The sequence below is a fragment of the Vicugna pacos genome, chromosome 6 (genome assembly GCF_048564905.1).
Source record: "Vicugna pacos chromosome 6, VicPac4, whole genome shotgun sequence".
NCBI classification, from domain to species: Eukaryota; Metazoa; Chordata; class Mammalia; order Artiodactyla; family Camelidae; genus Vicugna; species Vicugna pacos.
In genome coordinates, this window is record NC_132992.1 from 83,068,630 (window position 1) to 83,089,215 (window position 20,586).

Here is a 20,586-nt window from a genome sequence, read left to right on the forward strand (position 1 = left end):
TGACATTCTGCATCGCACTCTTTACATTCCGGGTCTCATTGAATCTGTGCATGGATGCCAGGACAGGTTCCTTTTCACAGACATTGAGCCTAAAGAGGTTTAGCAGTTTCCTCGAGATCACGGGGCTGGTAAGTAACAGATCTGAAACTCAAATTAGAATCATTAAATTCCAAAACCATACTCTGTTCCACATCGTCTCCCTATGTGAGTAGGATGTTCCAGAGAGAAGTGGTTGTGTTGGGCAAGTGCTGGCTCCGGAAGTTTTCACTGGCTCAGTCATGGCCTCAGAAGCTCCGTTAAATCCTGACAAGCACCCGATAAGCTTTTCTGACTCTATGAAGAGAGGTGAGGATGGGAGCCTTTGGCTGGCCTGCTGAGGGCGTAGGTGGCCTCAGCTGGGTTGTCCCTGTGTGTCCCTAGAGCCACTGAGACAGGGGCATTACTCTTTGAACAGGGAGCAGAGAAAAGGCGCCCGTTCCACCTGGTTACGATGACACACGTCAGAAGGACAAAATCATGGCATAGGCAATACATTCCACTGTTACCAGCGAAAGTACTGTTTACTGTAAAAATGTGTTTGGAAGATAACTGATGAGCTGTGGTCACGATTCCTCTTTGGGGGGCATTCTAAAACAACGCATTACACGCCTTATACGGAGCTCTCGGGTTGGTACAAATTATATTTCGTTGAAACAACAAATGTTATCAACCATGACATAGGGCTTTTTACAGCAAGGACGAGCCCAAGTAACAGGGCCACTAATCACTGTAATAGTTTTAAAGCAGGCTTTTAAAATATTGAATTCTAAAATAAACTTCCTGAATATTTCATGCCAAAGTCTCTGAAGTCTATAATGGCACTGGATAGAGTGATAATAATTTTTCATCCTTTTGAAGTAGAGAAAAATCCCTACTTCTCTGCCCAAGGGCAAAACCATGTTGCAGTATGTTAGTATAAAACGATTGCAGACTGTAGGGGCCATTATTCTTGTTACTTCTTTTGGTAAAATATACATGATGATTTCATGCTATACAGGACCAAAAGCGGAATGTCAGATCTCTTCTAAGGGATTAGAAATAATCAGTATCACATGTTACTGACTACAGAGTATAAATCATTCCCTTTATTAAATTAGATACTTGAAGATTCTTAATATTGCGTAAGTATTTTTTCCCAAGGAACTGGATTAGATAAATGGCTTTTTTTTCTTTCCACTCTGAACTGTTACGGTTGAACTATAAATCTCAGAGGGTGAGCTAAGTGGATAACCTAGAAAAGTAACACTTAGAATAAACTGCTTCTGATTTTTTTGGGTGTGTGTGTGTTTATTTCCTTTTTGATACTGAATGCTTGTAGAAAAGGGAATTCCTTTTCCTGATTTTCTCAATCAATAACCTTTACTGTAATTACCTTAACTTTTTATTTTCTTTCTGTCTTTGCCAAAGTGTCCCCTCAGAAAACAGGCACAGTGTAACTAAGAGGTGTTAAAATGGAAAAGCCTATTCACAAGGCTTGGAGTGGCATTTTATTCACATGATGACTGCAGGGATGTCATGTTTATGTTTAGAGAGAGACATGGCAAAACACTGTTTTCCAACTTTTCTTCCTCATATATATATGGTTGTCTCAAGGAAAATGAAGAGGAAAGTCACATTTCAGAGCTATCATTTTAAAAGCTAAAATACTGTTTTTCATTGCAGACAGAATCCTTCCAAAGAAGGAAGGTTTTGCAGCACCCACACTCAATTCACTGTGTGATGGAAAAACAGGTGTGGCTGGTGGGTAGAATTGGTGATGTGCTGAGCAGACGAAGAAAATATCATTAGGTTAAAAAGTTTCACTGTTTCTGTTTAAAGCGTTAACCCTAAGAGGAGCATCCTCTCCATCCCCAGAGTCTGCTCTTTTGGTGTCACCGACATACATTCAGTGCTAAAATATTCCACCACCCCTCACTCCAACTAGAAATAAACTCTGGGAAGGCAGGGATTTTCTCTTGTTTGCTGCCATATCCCTACATTCTAGCCCATGCCAGGCAATGAATGTTTGCAGAGTGAATGAATTTGTAGAATAAATGAGTCTGGGGAAACCACAGACAACATTTTGGAATATCTACTGCCTCCCAGGATGTACTGGGGGGTTAAAGAGAGTCTATCATCACTGCTTTTACAGAGTCTAAACACCAGCCAGAGAAATAATACACACTGAAGAACACACCCAGGGGCCAGGACTCAGGGACCCATGAGTAACATTCAATTACGGTCTCCATGCCCAATTTTGGAAACAGAGACCAGGTACAAGAGAGACCGAGTGAGAGACGGATTCTGAAAGATGAGGTTGCATATAGAGCAATGGATGAAAAGAACCCCTTGAGTGTCAGGCTGAACAATTTAGAAGTAAAGAGCAGGAAACTGGAAACCAAGACAGAACACTGGACACCTCTGAGGCTAACCTGCCTGATCGCTACAGCCCAAGTACTTGAATCCGGTTAAGTAACTGCACTTTTACCAGACACGTGGATCAAGATAGAGATAGAGATGGAGAGGCTTGTATTTCAGAAGTGGCTTTTCAAAGGAATGAACAAAGCATATCTAGGTGTATGAGGGGAAAATAAATTGCTATGAACACCAGTAACTGCTTTCTAGACATGTAAATCCTGTTAAAGGCTTTTTGGTTCGCTTGTTTCTGAGATGCAAAAGGGAGAGCTGAAACTGATTTGGGGAGTAGGGACTCAAGGGAGCTGAACGGCTCTGTGTAACTCGGAATGAACAATTGAGGAGCATCTGGGTGGAAGGAGATGACAAGCAAGATATGGAAGATGCAGGAAGAAAGGGCGACTGAGGGGCGGGAGGGAGAGTGCCACACTAGACCCAGGGAACTGGCCCAAGAAAAAGTCCCCAGTGGCGCAGTGGTCAACAGTCCTTTAATTAACTGCCACGTTTACTGTGTGTTGTGTGTTATAACCTCTCCCTTATCTTCAGCGAGGGCTGTGGCAGGCACCCGGTCTAACGGAGGATGGTGTGGTTGGGGTGTGTATGCTGAGTTAGGGGCTGAAGACGGAGTTAGGAGATGAGTCCAGGCTGAACGCCTGTGGCAGAGAGCAAGAAAGCGAGTGGGGAACAGTAAGATGACCTGTTAACTGGATTAACTCAGGGAAGAACTCAGAGCCCCAGGCCTTCCAGAAATTTACAAAAACCTTAGGAGTGCTTTAAAATTCCACAGGGTGTGGAATGGGAGTTCCAGGCAATACTATCTGGACTTTGAAGTGCAGACAACCCCAGGTGACAATGGGATACACTGAGAATTTTAGGCAGGACTAGACTCTGTTCGTTCAGCCAAATTCTAACCGTTTTCATATCTGTTAAAATACAAACATTTTTTGACTCACCAGATAAGTGGTTATAATTACTTTTATCACCACAAGCTTTAGCATTTGTCTCTTTACATCCTGATTTGTGAAGCAGGATTCTGCTTCCTCCTTTTTGTGATGCTGGATGGATGAGATACGCTTCCGTGACCCAGAGGCTAAGTGGTCCCCACCCTGAAGGAACCAGGGCTTCACACTGTGAATTTTTATTAAGTTAGGCCATAGTGCTGCTCTAATGTGACATTCTGAAGAGAAACACAAGTTGTTTTTCAATTTAAAAGCTACGTAAATAGCAAATGTTTCTCACAAGTAGTAAATGCTTCTTGTGTGAAAATATTTACACAATAACAATTTCTCATAATCTCTTGAAAATAATTTTTGTTTTAAATAATTCAAGAGTACTGCACGATCAGGTCTCCAAAGCCAGATCTCAAATTGGAGTATGTGTTTTTCCCAAGGTACTTAAAAAAAAAAAGAGGAAGAAAGGAAAGAAAAAAGGAAAGAAACAAAGAAAGAAGGAATTGAAACAATGGAATAGTCTCTATTAAAAGATGAGGTGGGTAGAGATCAGTGGTAGAGCGTGTGCTTAGCACACATGAGGTCCTGGGTTCAACCCCCAGTACCTCCACCCAAAATAATAAATAAATAAACCTAATTATCTCCCCCCCCAAATAAAATAAAAATTTAAAAAACTGATGGTTTTTTTAAAAAAAGATATAGACTACAAAAGTGACATATTTAGGTGGAAACAAGAATACAGAATATATATGTATTATAATTGCAATCTTATAAACATCTATATTCATTTGGGCAGAAGTTAAAGATTATATGCTAAACACAAACTTGTCTTACGGGTTATTTTGCCTTAAAATAGTCTTTAATATTAATGTATTTTCAACTGAAGGAATATTTTCTTTCTTTTTGGTCTGAATTTTCTAAATAAGTGGTCTTATGTCACACTGTATAAATCCTCATTAACGAGAGCAGGATTTCTCAATCTCAGCACTACTGGCATCTCGGGCTGGCTCATCCTTTGCTATAGGGACTGTCCTGTGCAACATCCCTGGTTTCTACCCACTAGATGTCAGTGGCACCCTCCCCCCTCCTCCCCAGCTCTGACAGCCAAAAATGTCTCCTGATATTGCCAAGTGTCCCCTGGGGGACAAAATCATCTCTGGTTGAAAACCACTGAGCTAGAGAAGCCAAAGTTGGAGGCAATTCTCTGGAACATTCCAGCTAAATCTAGCCTTACTGGAAAATTGCTTTAAAGACTCTTTTTTTTCTTCCTAAACAAGTGATTTCAGGGCAGGTGAGGCACACATGTTTCTTGGATGGATTAAGTGGATAATTGCCTCAACGCTCTGCCTCGCTGACGCTAAGGTTTTTGAATTGAGCCCAGAGAAGACCCCACCAGAGAGGCAAGCTCTCGGTGGTGATAACAGAGCCGGTGGCAGGCATATCTGTGTTTGCAACACATACACTGACAGACGGCAATTATTTTGAGTCACTGTGATAGTTACACGGGGTGTTGCAAGTTGACGCTGCATTTGGTTCACCTGAAATATGAATGAGAAATTTAATGTGGAGGCATAGATTTAAATGAGAAAAGTTCTCCAAGTGGAATTTTGGGGGGTGAGGAAAAGGGAGAGAGCCTCTCTTTCTCTCCAATTCTTTGCAGAATAATTTAAACGGAAGTCAAAAGTGCCATTACATTAGGGACAAAGCTGTCATACTGACTGAATAGTGAGAGTAAAAATTACCCTCCAAGCAAGGAGCCCCTGCTGGGCATGAGAGGACCCGCCAATTGAAGATGCAATGCTGACAGCTTCTCCCCCAAGCAGCCTTCTCTTCTGAGGACCCTGCTGGTTCTCCCCACTGGCGTGCTTGCCGCTTTGTTGATGAGAGTCCTGCGGGGCTCGACAGCAATTCAGTTGGTAATGTTTATTAATTTTACCTTTTTAAAGACACATGTTAAGAAAAGCCATTCAGACACGCAGGAAAGATAAGAGAGCCACGTCGATATTTTCTGGTCTTTTGTAGGTTCCTCCATGGCTTGGGCAGATGCCTTCTCTTTAGTGTGTGTTGCACTTCCTTCCTGCCCCACCTCACACGCTCCCCGCCCATCTTTTACTCCAGGGGGTGCCTCCCATCAGCTGCACCAGGCACCTCTGGGTGTGGCCTCACACTTAGTTCTGGAGGTAGGAGAAAAGGAGTTAACGCCCCATAGGTGACCCCTGACCAATGAGGGAACAGGCGTCAGTGGAAAAACACTTTCCTTCTGTTCCTTGGAGGTTGTTCTCTGGGCTCACGGGAGGCTCTGATGGGATCAAGTTGCTCACAGAAGTAACAGATGTGGTAAGAGACCCTTTCTTTGGCTTGTCCTCATTCTCCATTCCGCTCTTGCTCACCAAGGTTATGTCCCAAACAAGCAACCTACTTGCAAGCCCTCATCTAAAGCTCTGCTTCCAGGGAGAACCCAGGTGGATGTGGTGGAAAGTTGATTTTCGGAGATGAAGTTCTCACCGGGCATTTAAACTGCCATCAGCAATAGCCTGTCACGTCAGATTCTCATTCAGGTAAAAGGGATCTCAGTCCTTGAGACAGTCCTTCTTCTATTTGGAAAATGATTTTTAGAGCAAATTAAATATTGTCTTTAAGAAAAACTCTGAAGTTTCGGGCAATTGAAGTGCCAAAGTCAACCAGAAAAAAAGAGCAGCAGTCTTCTCATCACTGTCTCATATGCATGTCTTACTGAATACTATTTAGTCTGCCAACAATTAGTGGGATTATTAGACTTCAGCTGAGGACAATAGATTCCTCAATGTAAGAGAGTTCTTCTGCCTTCTGGATGCAGAGGTACAGCTATGGATTGGCCATGAGCAGGGGGTGGGTTAGTCATTTAGGATGAACCGTGAAGAATAAAGGGATGGCCAGGAATAAAGGATGACACAAGCCAGGCAGAACTTCGGCCTTGTTAGGAACGGGCTCAGCCTGCTAGATGAAAGGCATAGTGGACATCGTTGGTTACTTCCCCGCACCCCTCCCTCTGCCCCCTGTGCTACCCAGCAGCAGTGTGATTTGGGTGGTTGGATCCCCTCCCCAAGCTCTGGTAGTGGGATCCGACTGGCCTAAGCCAATGCATATAATTCCACCCTCCTAACTATAGTACTGGTTTAAGGGTCCATTGGTTAATTAGTACATGGCATTCCTCCCCCGACCACTGCTGATGGGTAAAGTGTTGGGTCATCTGTAACAAAGCCTGGGAATTTTATCTGTGAGTTGAGACAGGAGTAGCCCTTTCACTGGATGGCTGGGATGCAGAGAGGAGGCTTGGTACTAAGAGTCCCTTTCCTGCCACAAGGGGACAAACTCCACAGCACTTTTATGAGCCAATGGCACAATGATCCCCAAATTTATGCATATGCTTTCAAGTGTCAACTATCAGCCCGAAAATGGAGCCATACACAGTGAAGGGAAAAGGCAGAAGAATCACAGAGTGAGCTGGAGCCTAATCAGACCAGGGCGGAAGCATGCCGTATGTCAAAACTCTTAGTCACCCGGCCCAATAAGTTCCCTGGGGTGTTCAAGGCAGTCTAAAATAGAGTTCCTTCTACCTGCAAATAAAGGTGTCCTGACACACCGAGTATCCCATCTGAAATTTTTTCTAAACCTTGCAATATCTAGAACTTGGCAGACATAGAGTAGACACTCATAAATACAATATTTTTCAAATAATGACTCCATTTTGCAAGAAACCCTAAAATAACTCAGATTTTCTCTTTAGGTGCTACCTCAAGATTCCGGATTATTCTCCACAGTTCTGCATTCTAAAAGAAGTTACTTTCTGGCTGTCATCCAGCAAAAATCTTTGTTTACAGTGCTTAACTGTGTTGATGTGCCGAAAGAGGCTACGGATGGGACGAATGTGGTTTTTTCCCTAAAGAGTGACAGGATGGATTCTCCAGTCCAAGAAAAATAAAAAGAAAGAAAGAAAAATGGATGTGAAATGCAGTCACAGCTGGCAGAAGTGATTAACCATAAATAATGACTCACTTTTTCCTATTTACTAGGTCTGAAAAGTGAGGAGTCTTATTTAAAGCTAGAGATATTTTAAAAGGAGGAAAGAATGTACTTTCAGGATGCCTGGTATTGACTACTTGTGTGATGTGGATAAATGCAATCAACATACAGACCAAAGTCTCGTTTCTGGCAAAGGGTTTCATATTCCTTCCCGATCAAGTGTTTTAGCAGAACTGCTAATAAATAGTGACATGATCTTTTTTCTCAGTTGGAATCTCTGGAAGAGAAATCGTGATGTAAGAAAATAGCATGCATCAGACAGCTTTTAGGATAAAGAACAAAAACCAAAGGGAGCCTCTTTGAACTAATTATAAAAAATCGAGTTCCTGGACTTTTAGGTCACTAGGTCCTCCATTCTTCCCCCATGCCATACAGGGGTAGGAGGCCTGCTCTGAATATGGCAGGGAGGCAGTGTGGTTGACCAGTAAAGGCCCAGGAGTGAGCTTTCATCCCTGTGAGGCCGGCTGACCCTGGGCAAGTGTCTCAGCTGCTATGAACTGTGAGCATCTCACTGGTCAAGCTGAATGGATGGGCTGTGATTGCTCAGATTTGATACCGTTGTAAATTTTGATGCATCTACATTGGATCTTAATATACAACTATAGTGTCTTTGTCCGGAAAGTTGAAAAAGGCAACCCAACCCCTGTGAGCCACTTTTAGCCTTTAAAAAGCAGTTTGAGTCTTTAACCCTGTGGATAGTTTTGTAAAGAACTATAAGCATATATAAATGTAAATGGGGAAAAAATATGATCCTGCCTTCAACAGTGTGGAATATGAATGGAGATGAAGACATTTCTATTTCAAATATATAATCACTTCAGCTGAGATATCTAGTATCATCTTGAACTTGATTATGAGATAAAAGAAATGGGACAGAGATGGCAATCATTTAATCTCTTAAGAACAGCTATTCTGGAGAGCTTTTCACTCTGTGCTCAATAGATTTCTAGCAGGTTATGATCTGGCTAGAAAGAAAGCATAATGATGAGGAAAATTATGTTTTCAATAACACAGGCTTTTACAGTACAAGTCCTTCCACAAAGGAGGCAATAAAATGAACTCTGACCACTTTAACAGATGGCGTAATGGCTCGGTGCACAGATGTGGCCTCTCTGAAAGCAACAAGTTCATATCCTTGATTGGAGGTTTAGGAATGAGCTGAACTTTCAAGTGTAATGTGGGAAAGATTACATACTTCCAGACAAGAAAGCTGAGTATTAGTGGGTTCAGATGCATGAAGAGATGGACTAAAAGAATAAAGCTTAATGAGCTTCATTTTGCTAATGCAACAAATAGAGCTGAAGTTGAAATGTGAACTATAAACATCCAGCCATTTATAAATGCCCCGCTAATAACACCGTTAGCCACCGTTAGAAAGCTTGCTTTTTAAAAAGCATACTTCCTGAGAGTCAGAAAACACCATTGTCAGATGATGCTTATTTTCTCTAGGAGTATAATGTTTTCAAGCAGAATATATTTTTAGTCAAATATGATGGAGGACTGAAGAGTTTTTTATTTGCTCATTTTATTCCTTTTTTTGTTTTAGCAAATTTGATAAATTGAATGTAAAATTTATCTGGATAGATAAATATGCCAGGAGAATATTTTTTAAAAAAACAATGATATCAAAACAAAATATAAAGCCTCAGTGTGATTATGAATTAATGAATGAGAAAAGCCTTCCAGACACACACACACACACACACACACACACACACACACACACACACACACGAATTCAGCAAAGGTCAACAGAGGCATTTTGACAGGTGGGGATAAAACAGGTTGGTAGGAAAAGGAGCTGGGATCACTGGTATCCACTCTGGGATGGCTGGAGTCTGTTTCCATGGCAGAGCCCACTACGTATAGTTCAACAAAACTTACTTCCTTCTCTTCCTGAGAACATAGCTAAACCACATTTTCCAGCCTCCCTTGCAATTACATGTGACTGGGAGTTCTGGCAACAGAATGATAATAATATAATAATATAGAAACAAAGAACATCCACCGCTCCATCTAATTAAAAGCACTCACATTTCAAAGGAGTCTACAGGACCTGACAGTCACCCCAGGGACTGTGTCACGGCCAAATCCTGAAAGCTGCTCTCATCCTGCGTGAGCAGAGGCTCCCTGGTAATTCAAGGGATTTACTCTATATAGCTTGGTTATAGGAGCATCATTTTACAATTCTATCAAGTCAGGGTACTGGTTTTCTTGATTAAATGAGAATGCAGAATTTTTTTTTAAATGCTATGATTTTTAACTGTTTATACTGCAGTTTTTAATAATCCACTTGGGGAAATAACATTTTACATCTCAGGCCATTTCTCAATGACGTGCATCACTGAGCCAATAGAAAGTCTGGCCTTACTTCCACATAATTATAATAAATTATTTATGTTTTTGTTTACAACATGCCCCCAGCCTTGAAAACCTCTGGGTCTGTGGACAATAATAAGCAACATAAAAACAATGAATAATACTTCATAATGAAACAATTTCCTCGGATTATCAAAAATACTCTCTTAATAAAGCCTACCTATAATTGCAAAGTCACACCCACTACAATGACCATGAGGGCTTTTAGTATGAGAATTTCAGTCGAAAGAGAGTTCAGAGGGCATATGGCAAGCGTTTAGAAAATTAGGAAATGCACAGAAAATGAACATAACCAAATTAATCAAATCCTCGGTTCAGACCAAGGGGCTCCACGTGCAAGTACAGAGGGACTATTTCAGGACTGAAACCTGGAGGGGTTTCTTCATAAAACAGCTAGAAAATAGGACTTCTTTTCTAGCCCTGAAATAATAATTCTCAAGGTTGCTGTAGGGATAGGGAGAGAAAAGGGGATGCACCCACCTTAATGAGGTCTCACAAAGTGTGGCACGTCCCCACCCCAGTCCTGAAAGTCCTCTCCCCTCCTGCCCAGCACTGAAAATGACTCTCCAGGTGGGTGACCAGTGCTGGAAGCCGGTGGGAGTGGCAGTTGCCTTCGTGAGTGGGTGGGTGGGTTGGGGAGAATCTTCAGGGGTTTCAGAGAACAGAAGCTGGCTCACCAGGGCTTTAAGTAATACGTGAATCACAAAGGGGCATTAGGAGTTGGGGGGGCCTCTTCCTAGCCTTGGGAAGAAACTGGGCTCTCCCATAAATGGCCACCCAAAAACCGATTTCAGGGATTCAAATGTCTGTCCCCATCCAGAGTGACATTTTCTGCCCATTATCCAGTCTCTCCTGCCTCCAGGCAGGGCCACATCATTGATTACAGAGTATTTCAGCCACTAAAAAAGATCCCGACCATCATTAAAGACATTAAGTGTTGATCTGTGCTGGCTAAGTGAGTTAAAAGGTTCGTGCCCTTCTAGTAACAACTCGACGAGGCTATTTCAGGATATTTATTAAACAAATTAAGTATTTACATTATGCTCGAGCACAGAGGCACAGTCATTGAGTGCATAAGTATATGAAAATGAACCCAGGAGAATTTATTCTGGGAAAACTATTTTTCCAGTTTCCTAGAACTGGGTGCTGAGGGCCCACTGAATGTTTGGGAACGAGTCTGAACTGGGCAGGAATCAACAGTGTCCTAGTAGCCACCTGCACAAATCTTCCTGTGGATGAACTCAGGTAACCAGGAAAAGTTCATCATGACCCCAGACGTTTTCCTTGGAGGGTCTACAGTTTACATTTTGGAAAGTGGTGATTAAAAACTAGGGAGACAATTTAGGAAATCTCCTTCAAAGCCTAAAGACGAAAGGAAATGGGTATATTACTCCCACAACTTCCCCACCACAATTAAAAATTTTAGTGCCGTAAGGATGATGAGCCCAATCTAAAAATATTCTCTTTAGCCAATGGTACATACTATGGTAAAGGGATCTGTGTGTTCTCAAATACAGCGATAGTATGAATATTGGAGCATCTGTGTTACATTATTGTCAGTTTCCATCTTACTTGACTAGAACCTTGCATGAGGCAGAGACCAAATGCATGTTGTTCACTGTGCTGTTCTTAGACTTGACACACTGCCTGGCACACGCTGGCCTTCAAGAAACAGGTGCTGAATATGTGAACATGTGAATAGGAAAGTTTGGAAACAGGTGAAAAGAAATATCACTTACCATCCCATGGCCTTAGACCAATTGTTATGATCATTATGACACTTTCTGATTAGCATAAGAATGTTCTGTATCCTGCTACTTTTAAAGTACTATAAACATCCCCCCCATTACTATAGTCTTATTATTTTCATTTTTTAATGGCTGTATGATTTTATCAAATGGATTTATAATAACTTATTTACTGGACTTTTGACTCCAGTCTTTTTGCTTTTGTAAATGTGTCAATGAACACATTCATTAAAAATGCTTTTTCTTAGAAATAGGTTTCCAAGTTCATTGACTAGTTCACCAGACACACACTAAGAACCCACTATGGGCTGGGCACCTTGGGCTCAGAAGATGTAGGGGGAGCAGAAAAGAAACAGAGGCCACTGCAGCTTTTAGTCCAGGCAGGGAGAGAAAGAAAGAATCCTATAAGGAAGTAAAATCATCAGTGTGCTAAGTGCCCAGGAGGAGAGACAGAAGGTGCTATGAGAGGGCAGGAGAACAGGACCTGGCATGGAAGTCAGGGAAGCTTCCCCGAAGGGCTGAGATCCAAGGGATGAGCCAGGAGATAACTGGGAGGTGTAAGGAGGGGAAGAACTGTCTAAACAGAGGAGACAGAATGTTCAGGGGTCTTGTGGCAAGAGACAGCAAGCACATTCATGGGACTAGAAGCTATGTGGCTGGAGTAGAGAGTGGGGATGAGCACAGAGCCGAAGGAGGCTGGAGGATGAATGGAATGCAACTACTCAGGACCTGGTGGGCCACTCAGAGGATTCTGGCTGTTATCCAAAGAGGTATGGGAAGCCATTGAAGTGCTTCAAGGAGAGGGCTAACATGCTTAGACATACATTTTGAAAGTTCATCCTTGCTGAGGTTGGCAGAATAATGGCTCTCCAAAGATGTCCATCTCCTAATCCCCAGAACGGTTATGTTCCATGGGAAAGGGGGGATTAGGGCTGTAGATGGAATTAAGGTCACTGACCTTAAAATGGGAGATGATCCTAGATTATCCAGGTGGGCCCAAGGTATTCTCAAGGGTTTTTGAGGCAGAAGAAGGAAGGAGAAGACTCAGTAAGAGTCAGAGAGAGATGGGATGATGCTAGGCTGCTGGCTCTGAACACGGAAGAAGGTGCCATGAGCCAAGGAATGCAGGTGGCCTCCAGAAGCTGGAAAAGGAGAGGAGATGACTTTCCCCTAGAGCCTCTGGACGTGATTCGGCCCTGCTGACATCCTGATTCCGGCCCGGGGAGTCCCATTTTGGATTTCTGACCTCTGGAACATAAAGCTAATCAATGTGTGTTGTTTAAGTCCCGAAGTCTGTGGTAATTTGTTAGAGCAGCCACAGCAAATGAATACAAGGGCAGAGATCATGAGTTGGTTTGGGAGAGTTAAGCTTTATACGTCCTTAACTCAAGGAATATGAACATTTGGTAGCGTTCATCAAATATAGCTACTTTCCTAATAAGTTACATGATCTATAAAGAAATTTTATCTCTCAGGACCCCAGTTTTATCATATATAAAAATAAGTTATATTTAAGTTAGAAATTCTACTTCTAAATCTCTGAGTTTATAAGCTCGAAAAGAAATAAATGTGCTTTTCCCTTAGATTCCTGTCAGTACTTGGCAATCATTGGGGAAAAAGTGATGCTAAAAATAGTAGATCTAAACTAAAGGGGGAAAAGATTCCATGAAAAAAAATACCCCATATATAAAATTATCTTGAAATACCTTAATAAGAAATGTGTTGAATTTATATCGAGAAAACTACAAAATTCCAGGGAGACATACAAAAGAGTATTTTAAAATGTGGAGGGACGTGCCATATGTGTATTCCTGGATGGGAAGACTGAACATTGTAAAGATGCCAAATTCTTCCCAATTAATTTATAAGTTGAATGCAATTTTCATCAAAACCCCAAAGGGAGGCTTTTGGAACTCCACAAAAATGATTCTACCATTCGTCCAGAAAATAAACAGGCAGGAAGAACTGAAAACAATTTGAAAACAAGAAATACCAGATTTTAGAACATATTATGAGAACTAGGGGGAAAAAAGAGTGTCTTTGTTGTAAGAATAAGGGCAGAAAATAGATCACAACCTGGAAAGGTCCCCAACATGTAAAAGAACTCAATACAGAATATGATAATCAAGGCAGTATATATAAATAAGGATTATTTAACAAATGATAAGGGAAAAACTGGCTAGCAATTTGGAAACAAAAGTGTTTAGATCATCATCTCATGCTAAATACCCAAATAAATTCCAAAGCACTAAACAATCTTAAAATTCAAACCAACTAAGAAAATGGAAAACCTTCTCAGTATAAAAGCAATGGGGGAAAAAAAACTGTGAAGGAAAACATATGAAAACTTAAAATTTTGCACGTCAAAAAATCTTCATAAAAATAAAACAACCAACTGGAAAAATCGTTGTGATAAAAATAGAAACAGGTAAATGTTCTCATTATAAGAGAAAAAACAGGCAAATGATATGGATGGATAATTCACAGAAGAGGGAATAGAAAGAACTAATCAACCTATGAAAATGTTCACTATTACCAGCAATCAGTGAAATGCGACCAAAAATGAGATACTGCTTTCACCTATTAGATTATCAAAGATTTAAAAAATAAGTAACATTCAATTATCAGTGAGAGCAAAGAGGGGCAGATACTGCAAGAGGGAGTGTCATTTGTTAACTAGGCAGTTGGGTAAGAAGAACCAGGAGTCCTAAAAATGATAAAATAAATTCATACTCCCCAGTATGGTCTTCTGGCATTTAGGAACCTCTCCTAAGGAAGTAACTTAAAAGTGAGGACAAACACGTTTATTGAAGGGTTATTTATAAAGCGAAAACAGCAAAAATGATTGAAAAGCATGGGCTCTAAAATTCATTTATTTTAATAACAAAAACTTGGAGAGAAACAAGAAAAACTAAATGTTAACATTTATCTTTGATTTGCCAGGAATACGGTTGGTTTTTATTCTCTTTTTCTTATCTTGCTCTATTTCCAAAATATTGTACCAGGAGCCTGTTACTTTTGTAACCAGATCTCTCCCCCACCATACACATGCGTAAGCCCACCCTGCCCCCATCACACACACACACACACACACACACGCATGCACGCACGCACAACCACCTCTTCTCTATGTTGTCAGCTTCACACTGCACGCAATTGAGAGCTAAAGGAAAATTCATGTTTGATAAAATCATCCGTCGAGTGATGGCCAACGAAGGAAAAACATTTAGCACTTTGAGGGCTTATATGAGTTTATAAGAAAGGAATGAAAGGAAAGATGTTATGGAAGCACTGTTAAAGAAAAAAGTGCATTCGAATCCACAGAGAGGAATGTGGGTCCAGGGTGCTGCTGTCTGGGCATACACTCTGCTGTGACAGTTTTCTTTCTGTGACTGCATGGTCTGACTATTCTTAACACTGTTTAGCAATAAATACATCTCCGTATGGAAGTTTTACTGAAAACGGCTCCCAGCAGGGAAGGAAAACAAAACAGAACCCTTTTCTTAGTTTGAATCAAACCACAGGGATAAAACAACTCTGAACTTCGTGCTTGGTGTTATCATCTCGGGAGCCAAGTACAGAACAAACACCCTGAGATGGGACCATGTAATGTCTTCTTTTCTTCCCTGTGGCTTCTCTGCAGCTCCACCCCCGCCCCCAGCCCACCCAGTGAAGTGGGCTGCTGTATTGAGGACTTCAGTCCTGTCAACTGCCAGTCCCACGTGCTCTGGTGCATGGGGAGAGAGGCTGCATTTAAACTGCTCACCATGCTTCCAAATTCCCACCCTCTCCCCAGAATAAGAGTATTTTTTCCCTTGTGGGGACTTTAGAAATCACCCAGACCATTATTTCCATTTTATGGATGAGGAAACTGAGGCCCAGAAGCATAAAGCGACTTTCCTAAAGTTACATATCCAGCTGGCAACAAAATCAGGACAGAAAACCAGGTCTCTTGATTCACAGCATGGGTCCCATGTGCAGCTAATAATAATTCTGGGCTTTCTGACATCATGAGGACCTTTGTCAGAAATCCACGTTGGTCCCATTTTACACAGAAAGAAAAGCCAAATTGCAGAATACTGACAGCTCAAAGCTCTGTACATGCTGCACATAGTACAAGGAAGAAGACTCCAGGACTCCTCATTTCTAACTCCTGGATCGTTCTCACTTTATATAAGGATATGGGATAAATTCTGGGATTAGGATGACTTTATTGTGCAATCAGCCAAGCTCTTCACAGCCATGAAGAATTATGGGCTGATTAAGACCTGGAGTTGGCATGCCCTGTCCATAATCTCACACTGAGTGTCCTCCCCAGAGTTCCACAGAATAGCACAGAGAACGTTCCAATAATTCGGGGCTGGGGGGAGAAAAAGCACAAAGACATTTCAAAATATTAGTGCTTCAAAATTATCTAGTGAGTGTACATTTGAAAATTTTCCATTAAAGTTCTTAATTATGTTTTTCTCCCACAGATGCTGGGTTGTACTTAAGAAAAGAGCCCTTAGCAAAACTTGAGTTTAATAGAAGCACTGGCATCAAAATTAGAGGAATTTCATTATGAAATACTTTTTAATTAATGCTACATAGATAGCTGTAAAATTGAGTTTCGAGCAATGGTGAGAAAATAAACGACTAGCAGACAGTGAGTGTTCCTAGAGCATCCTGAAAACTAGAGTTTTGACTCATTTGGTAGAGTGTCTAGCTGGAAAAATAAAAGTCAATGAGACTCAAGGGAAAAGTTGAATGAGCAGATTAGAGACAGAGCTGACACCAGGGAGAAAGTAAAGTCTACAGGAGCTGGAGCAACGAGATGAATGGGTGCTAAAGTCTCCTCAAAATTCAGGGCAAAAGATGAAAAATTTGTGAACCAAAATGGAAAATAGCCAAAAAAGAAATATGTTTTTTTTATAAGATAGTTAATTCACTCCTTGCATACTTTACTGGCATTCATAATTAGCTGTGTATTAAAAGGCTTCAAAGGGAATTTTATAAAATATAAAATATACTCTTGATTTTGAATTTCAGAAAACTGAAAAAACAAAAACTTTAATGATATTGTTCTTAGTGGAGATACAGATATTAGTGGCATGTTTCCTAAAAGCAAAGTTGAAACAAAGATATTCTTCATTATACACATTATTTAATAAACTATTAGAGGGTCTTGCCATGGTGATAAGGCAGGAAAAACAAGTTTAAGAAAAATTAATAGGAAAGAAACATCACTAATTGCTGAAGTCATGATTATATAATCTAGCAAACTCAAAGGAATCTAAGAATTTTAGAAATAAAACAATTCAAGAAAATTTACCATATGAAACATATTCCAAAATAACAATAGCATTCCTTTTTAATAATAATAATGATTAGTTTTTTTCTGAAAAGAGACTTCTCTTATAACAAGGATGAAATATATCTGTATTTAATGCACATTTATTGAGTACTTATTTGGTAACTAACCTAAGCTGGGATGTATCAGTCCAATACAAATAAAACTACACACACTTTATAGAAGAAAAAAATGAACAAAAATTTTGTAAACATGGCAATACTTCACGTTAATTTATATATTGAATACATTTTCAAATAACAATAGGATAATTTGTTACATAAAAAATTCTACAAATCATATTAGAGATTAATTTGGACAATAAAGGGGAACTTGCCTTAGGAAATATAAGATTGTTTCAATAAAAGCAACCCACATTAAAAGTATGTTGCTGACCTCAGAAATCCATGGAACAAAGCAAAGAATTTAGGTATAGGGCATACGTTATATGAGAATTAAACACATGGTAATCTGAGTGCAAGAGAAAAGAGAACTGCTAAGGTTATTCCTTAATAATATTAAGGTATATAAACTTAGACCCTTACTGTATACCATAAACCATAATAAAATTATAATAAAGAAAAATTTAACATACAATTTCCCAAATTTAGAAAACAGAGTAGTTTCTTTATTCTAAGTGGGCATTTAGATTTACCATTTAAGAAACAGGAGAAATTATGAATAAATGGTAGTTGAGGATTTGGGGTGGAGGGTAAAACTAAGATAAAAAGTAAATATTGATATGAAAATATTTATGATAAATAGTTCATGTAACTTTTGACATCAAATTGATAAGAGAAGCTCTTACAAATCTGTAAGAATCAAAATTTCCAGTTATAAATGGCCAAAAGTGACAAAAGAAAAAAATTTAAATATATCAAATTTAAGTAAATGTTTAACTTGCTAGGTAAGTGAAGTGAAATAAAACTATGATGTAACATTTTATGCTTACCAAAATAGCAAATAAATATAAGTGATAAAGACCAGAGTTGGTAAGCCCCCAGGGAACATACTATTATTCAACAACAGTATTTCCAACTTTGCTGAAAGCAATCTGACAAGAAGTAACCAGAACCACACACAGAGACACACACACCCACACACAAACTCTATTTATTTACATATTGTCTATTTTATGTTTATATATTTAAAAATCTACTTATATTTTAATTAATTTATATATTTTATTTTTATATTATTTATGTTATATATTTATTTTTATATTTTATTTTTATTTTTGACCCTTTAATCCTACTTCTGAAAACGTACCCAAAGAAAGCACATTTTAAAAACTTCTGCTCTTCAAAAGACACTGTTAAGAGACTAAAAGATAAGCCACAGACTACAGGAGAGTCATTGCAAAGCATATACTTAATAAAGTAGTACGTAAAGAATTCTCAAAACCCTAGAATAAGAAAGCAAACAACAATGGGCAAAAGACTTGAACAAGCACTACACTAAAGAAGAGATACAGATGGAAAATAAGCACATGAAAAGATTTTCAACATCACTGGTCATTAGGAATATATGACTGAAAACAGCACTGTGTACCTTAAAGAATGGCTCAATTTACAAAGACCAAGTGCTGATGAAGACGTAGGGCAACAGGAATTCTCACTCACTGCTGGTGGGAATGAAAACACTTTGGGGAAGTCTGGCAGTTTCTTAAAATAGTAAACATACACCTACCATATAATCCAGCCATTCTAGCCCCAGGTGTTTACCCAAGGGAAAAGGCACATAACCATTCAAAGACTTGTACCTGAATTGGCCTAGCAGCTTTGTCTGCAACAGCCAAAAAGCAGAAACAACCCAAATGTCCATCAACATGTGAATGGATAAGTAAACTGTTGCATACCATAAAATGAAATTAAAAAGGGGTGAACTACTGATACACCACATAACGTGGATAAGCCTCAAAATAATCAGGCTGAGTCAAAGAAGTCGCACACACAAAAAAGAGTACATATTGTGTGATTCCATTTATATAATATTCTAAAAATGGGAACTAATTTATAGTGTCAGAAAACAGTTCAGTGGTTGCCTGTAAAGAAGAAGCAGGGAGGTGGGGTAGCAAACAGAGACAAGGGAACTTTTGATGGTGATGAATATCTTCATTATTTTGACTGTGGGGACATTTCATGAGTGTATACATCTCAAAAACTATTAAACTGTATACTTTAAAATATGTGAAGTTTATTATATGTCAATTACATTGCAATAAAGATGCTGAAAAATGCTTTAGGCAGAAAATCATTTATACCATCATCTTTTATAATGGCAAAACCCCAGTAGGAAACCCAAGTATCCTACAAAAGGGATATAGCTCAGTAAATTACGGCTCATCAATTTACCATAAAGCTTTTCTGCTATTAAATAATATATGTGATGACATATAGATATAAACTAATACTTTCTCCAAGTAGAATATGAAATGATATAAACAACATTACTACAACAATGCAAAACGCAACAATTACATATGGCTGAAGACTGATAGAGAAACCGAACAGTTGTTATGGTAAAGTAAGAAATTATAGGTAGAAACATAGAGTTATTGAAATCAATTCCCCCCCCTTTTTTTTTTTAAAAGAACAGTATGTTTGTTTGGTTTTTAGAATTCTGTTAACATCTTTCTAAAGCTTTCTCTAAAGCATTCATGTGGGGAGGGTGTAGCTGAGTGGTAGAGTGCATGCTTAGCATGCACAAGGTCCTGGGTTCAATCCTCAGTACCTCCATTAAAAAATTAATAAAATAAGAATAAATAAACCTAATTACCTCCATTCCCCAAAGTAAAAAAAATTAAATAAATAAATAAAGCAAGCAAGCAAGCATTCAGGAAGCCCCTCCCACGGTAAGGAGACAAAGGAACTAAGCGAAACTTCAATGCTGATAAAATATTCATTATTTACTTTTTTCTTTTCTTTTTACAGGCACTCTGATCCATTCCCACTGGTCCCACTACCGCTGTGATTTTTCCATCCCCAGGACACTGCTTTCTTCAGGTCCTTGCCATTCTTTTCCCAGCTACTGTCAAAATTCTGCACACTAAACTCCAGGCTCTACACTGCCATCAAGAGAGACTACACCATGTATCTCCCTCATAAAACTATTAGAAAACCCCCACTTTGCCCACATAATACAGTTAACTCCTTAACGTAAGTCCCTCATAGGCTACTACAACCCTTACTTGCAGCTTTATTTTCTAACATTATTTCCTTATTCCCACCCCCACCCCCCGCCTCTTATTTGCTAATCCTTAATTCCTATGCACCACTCTGGGTCCTGGGGGGCATAAAAATGAGTATTACTTGTGTGATGGTTAATTTTTAGTGTCAGCTTGGCCAGGTTATGGTGCCTAGCTGTTTGGTCAAACACCAGTCTAAGATGTTGCTGTGAAGGTTAATTTTTAGATGAAATTAACCTTTAAAACAGTAGACCTTGAGTCTGGCAGATTGCCCTCCACGTGGGTGGGCCTCATCCAATCCGATGAAGGCCTTATAAGGAAAGCGTGAAGTTTCCCAAAGAAGAGGCGATTCTGCCTCCAGAATGCAGTAAAGAAACCTCAGCCGAGTCTGCAGTCAGCAGCCTGCCCTATGGATTTCAGACTTGCCAGCTCCACAACCGTGTGAGCCAATTCCTTAAAATACATCTCTCTCCATATATATCTATCTCCTATTGTTTG

The 20,586-nt window shown here is 39.7% G+C and overlaps 1 protein-coding gene across 12 annotated transcripts in view; it reads right to left on the minus strand.

Moving 5' to 3' along the window:
- EFCAB11 (EF-hand calcium binding domain 11) overlaps nucleotides 1–20,586 on the minus strand; it is a 226,936-nt gene that overhangs the window by 97,876 nt on the left and 108,474 nt on the right. The gene's annotated exons all lie outside the window — the stretch shown is intronic.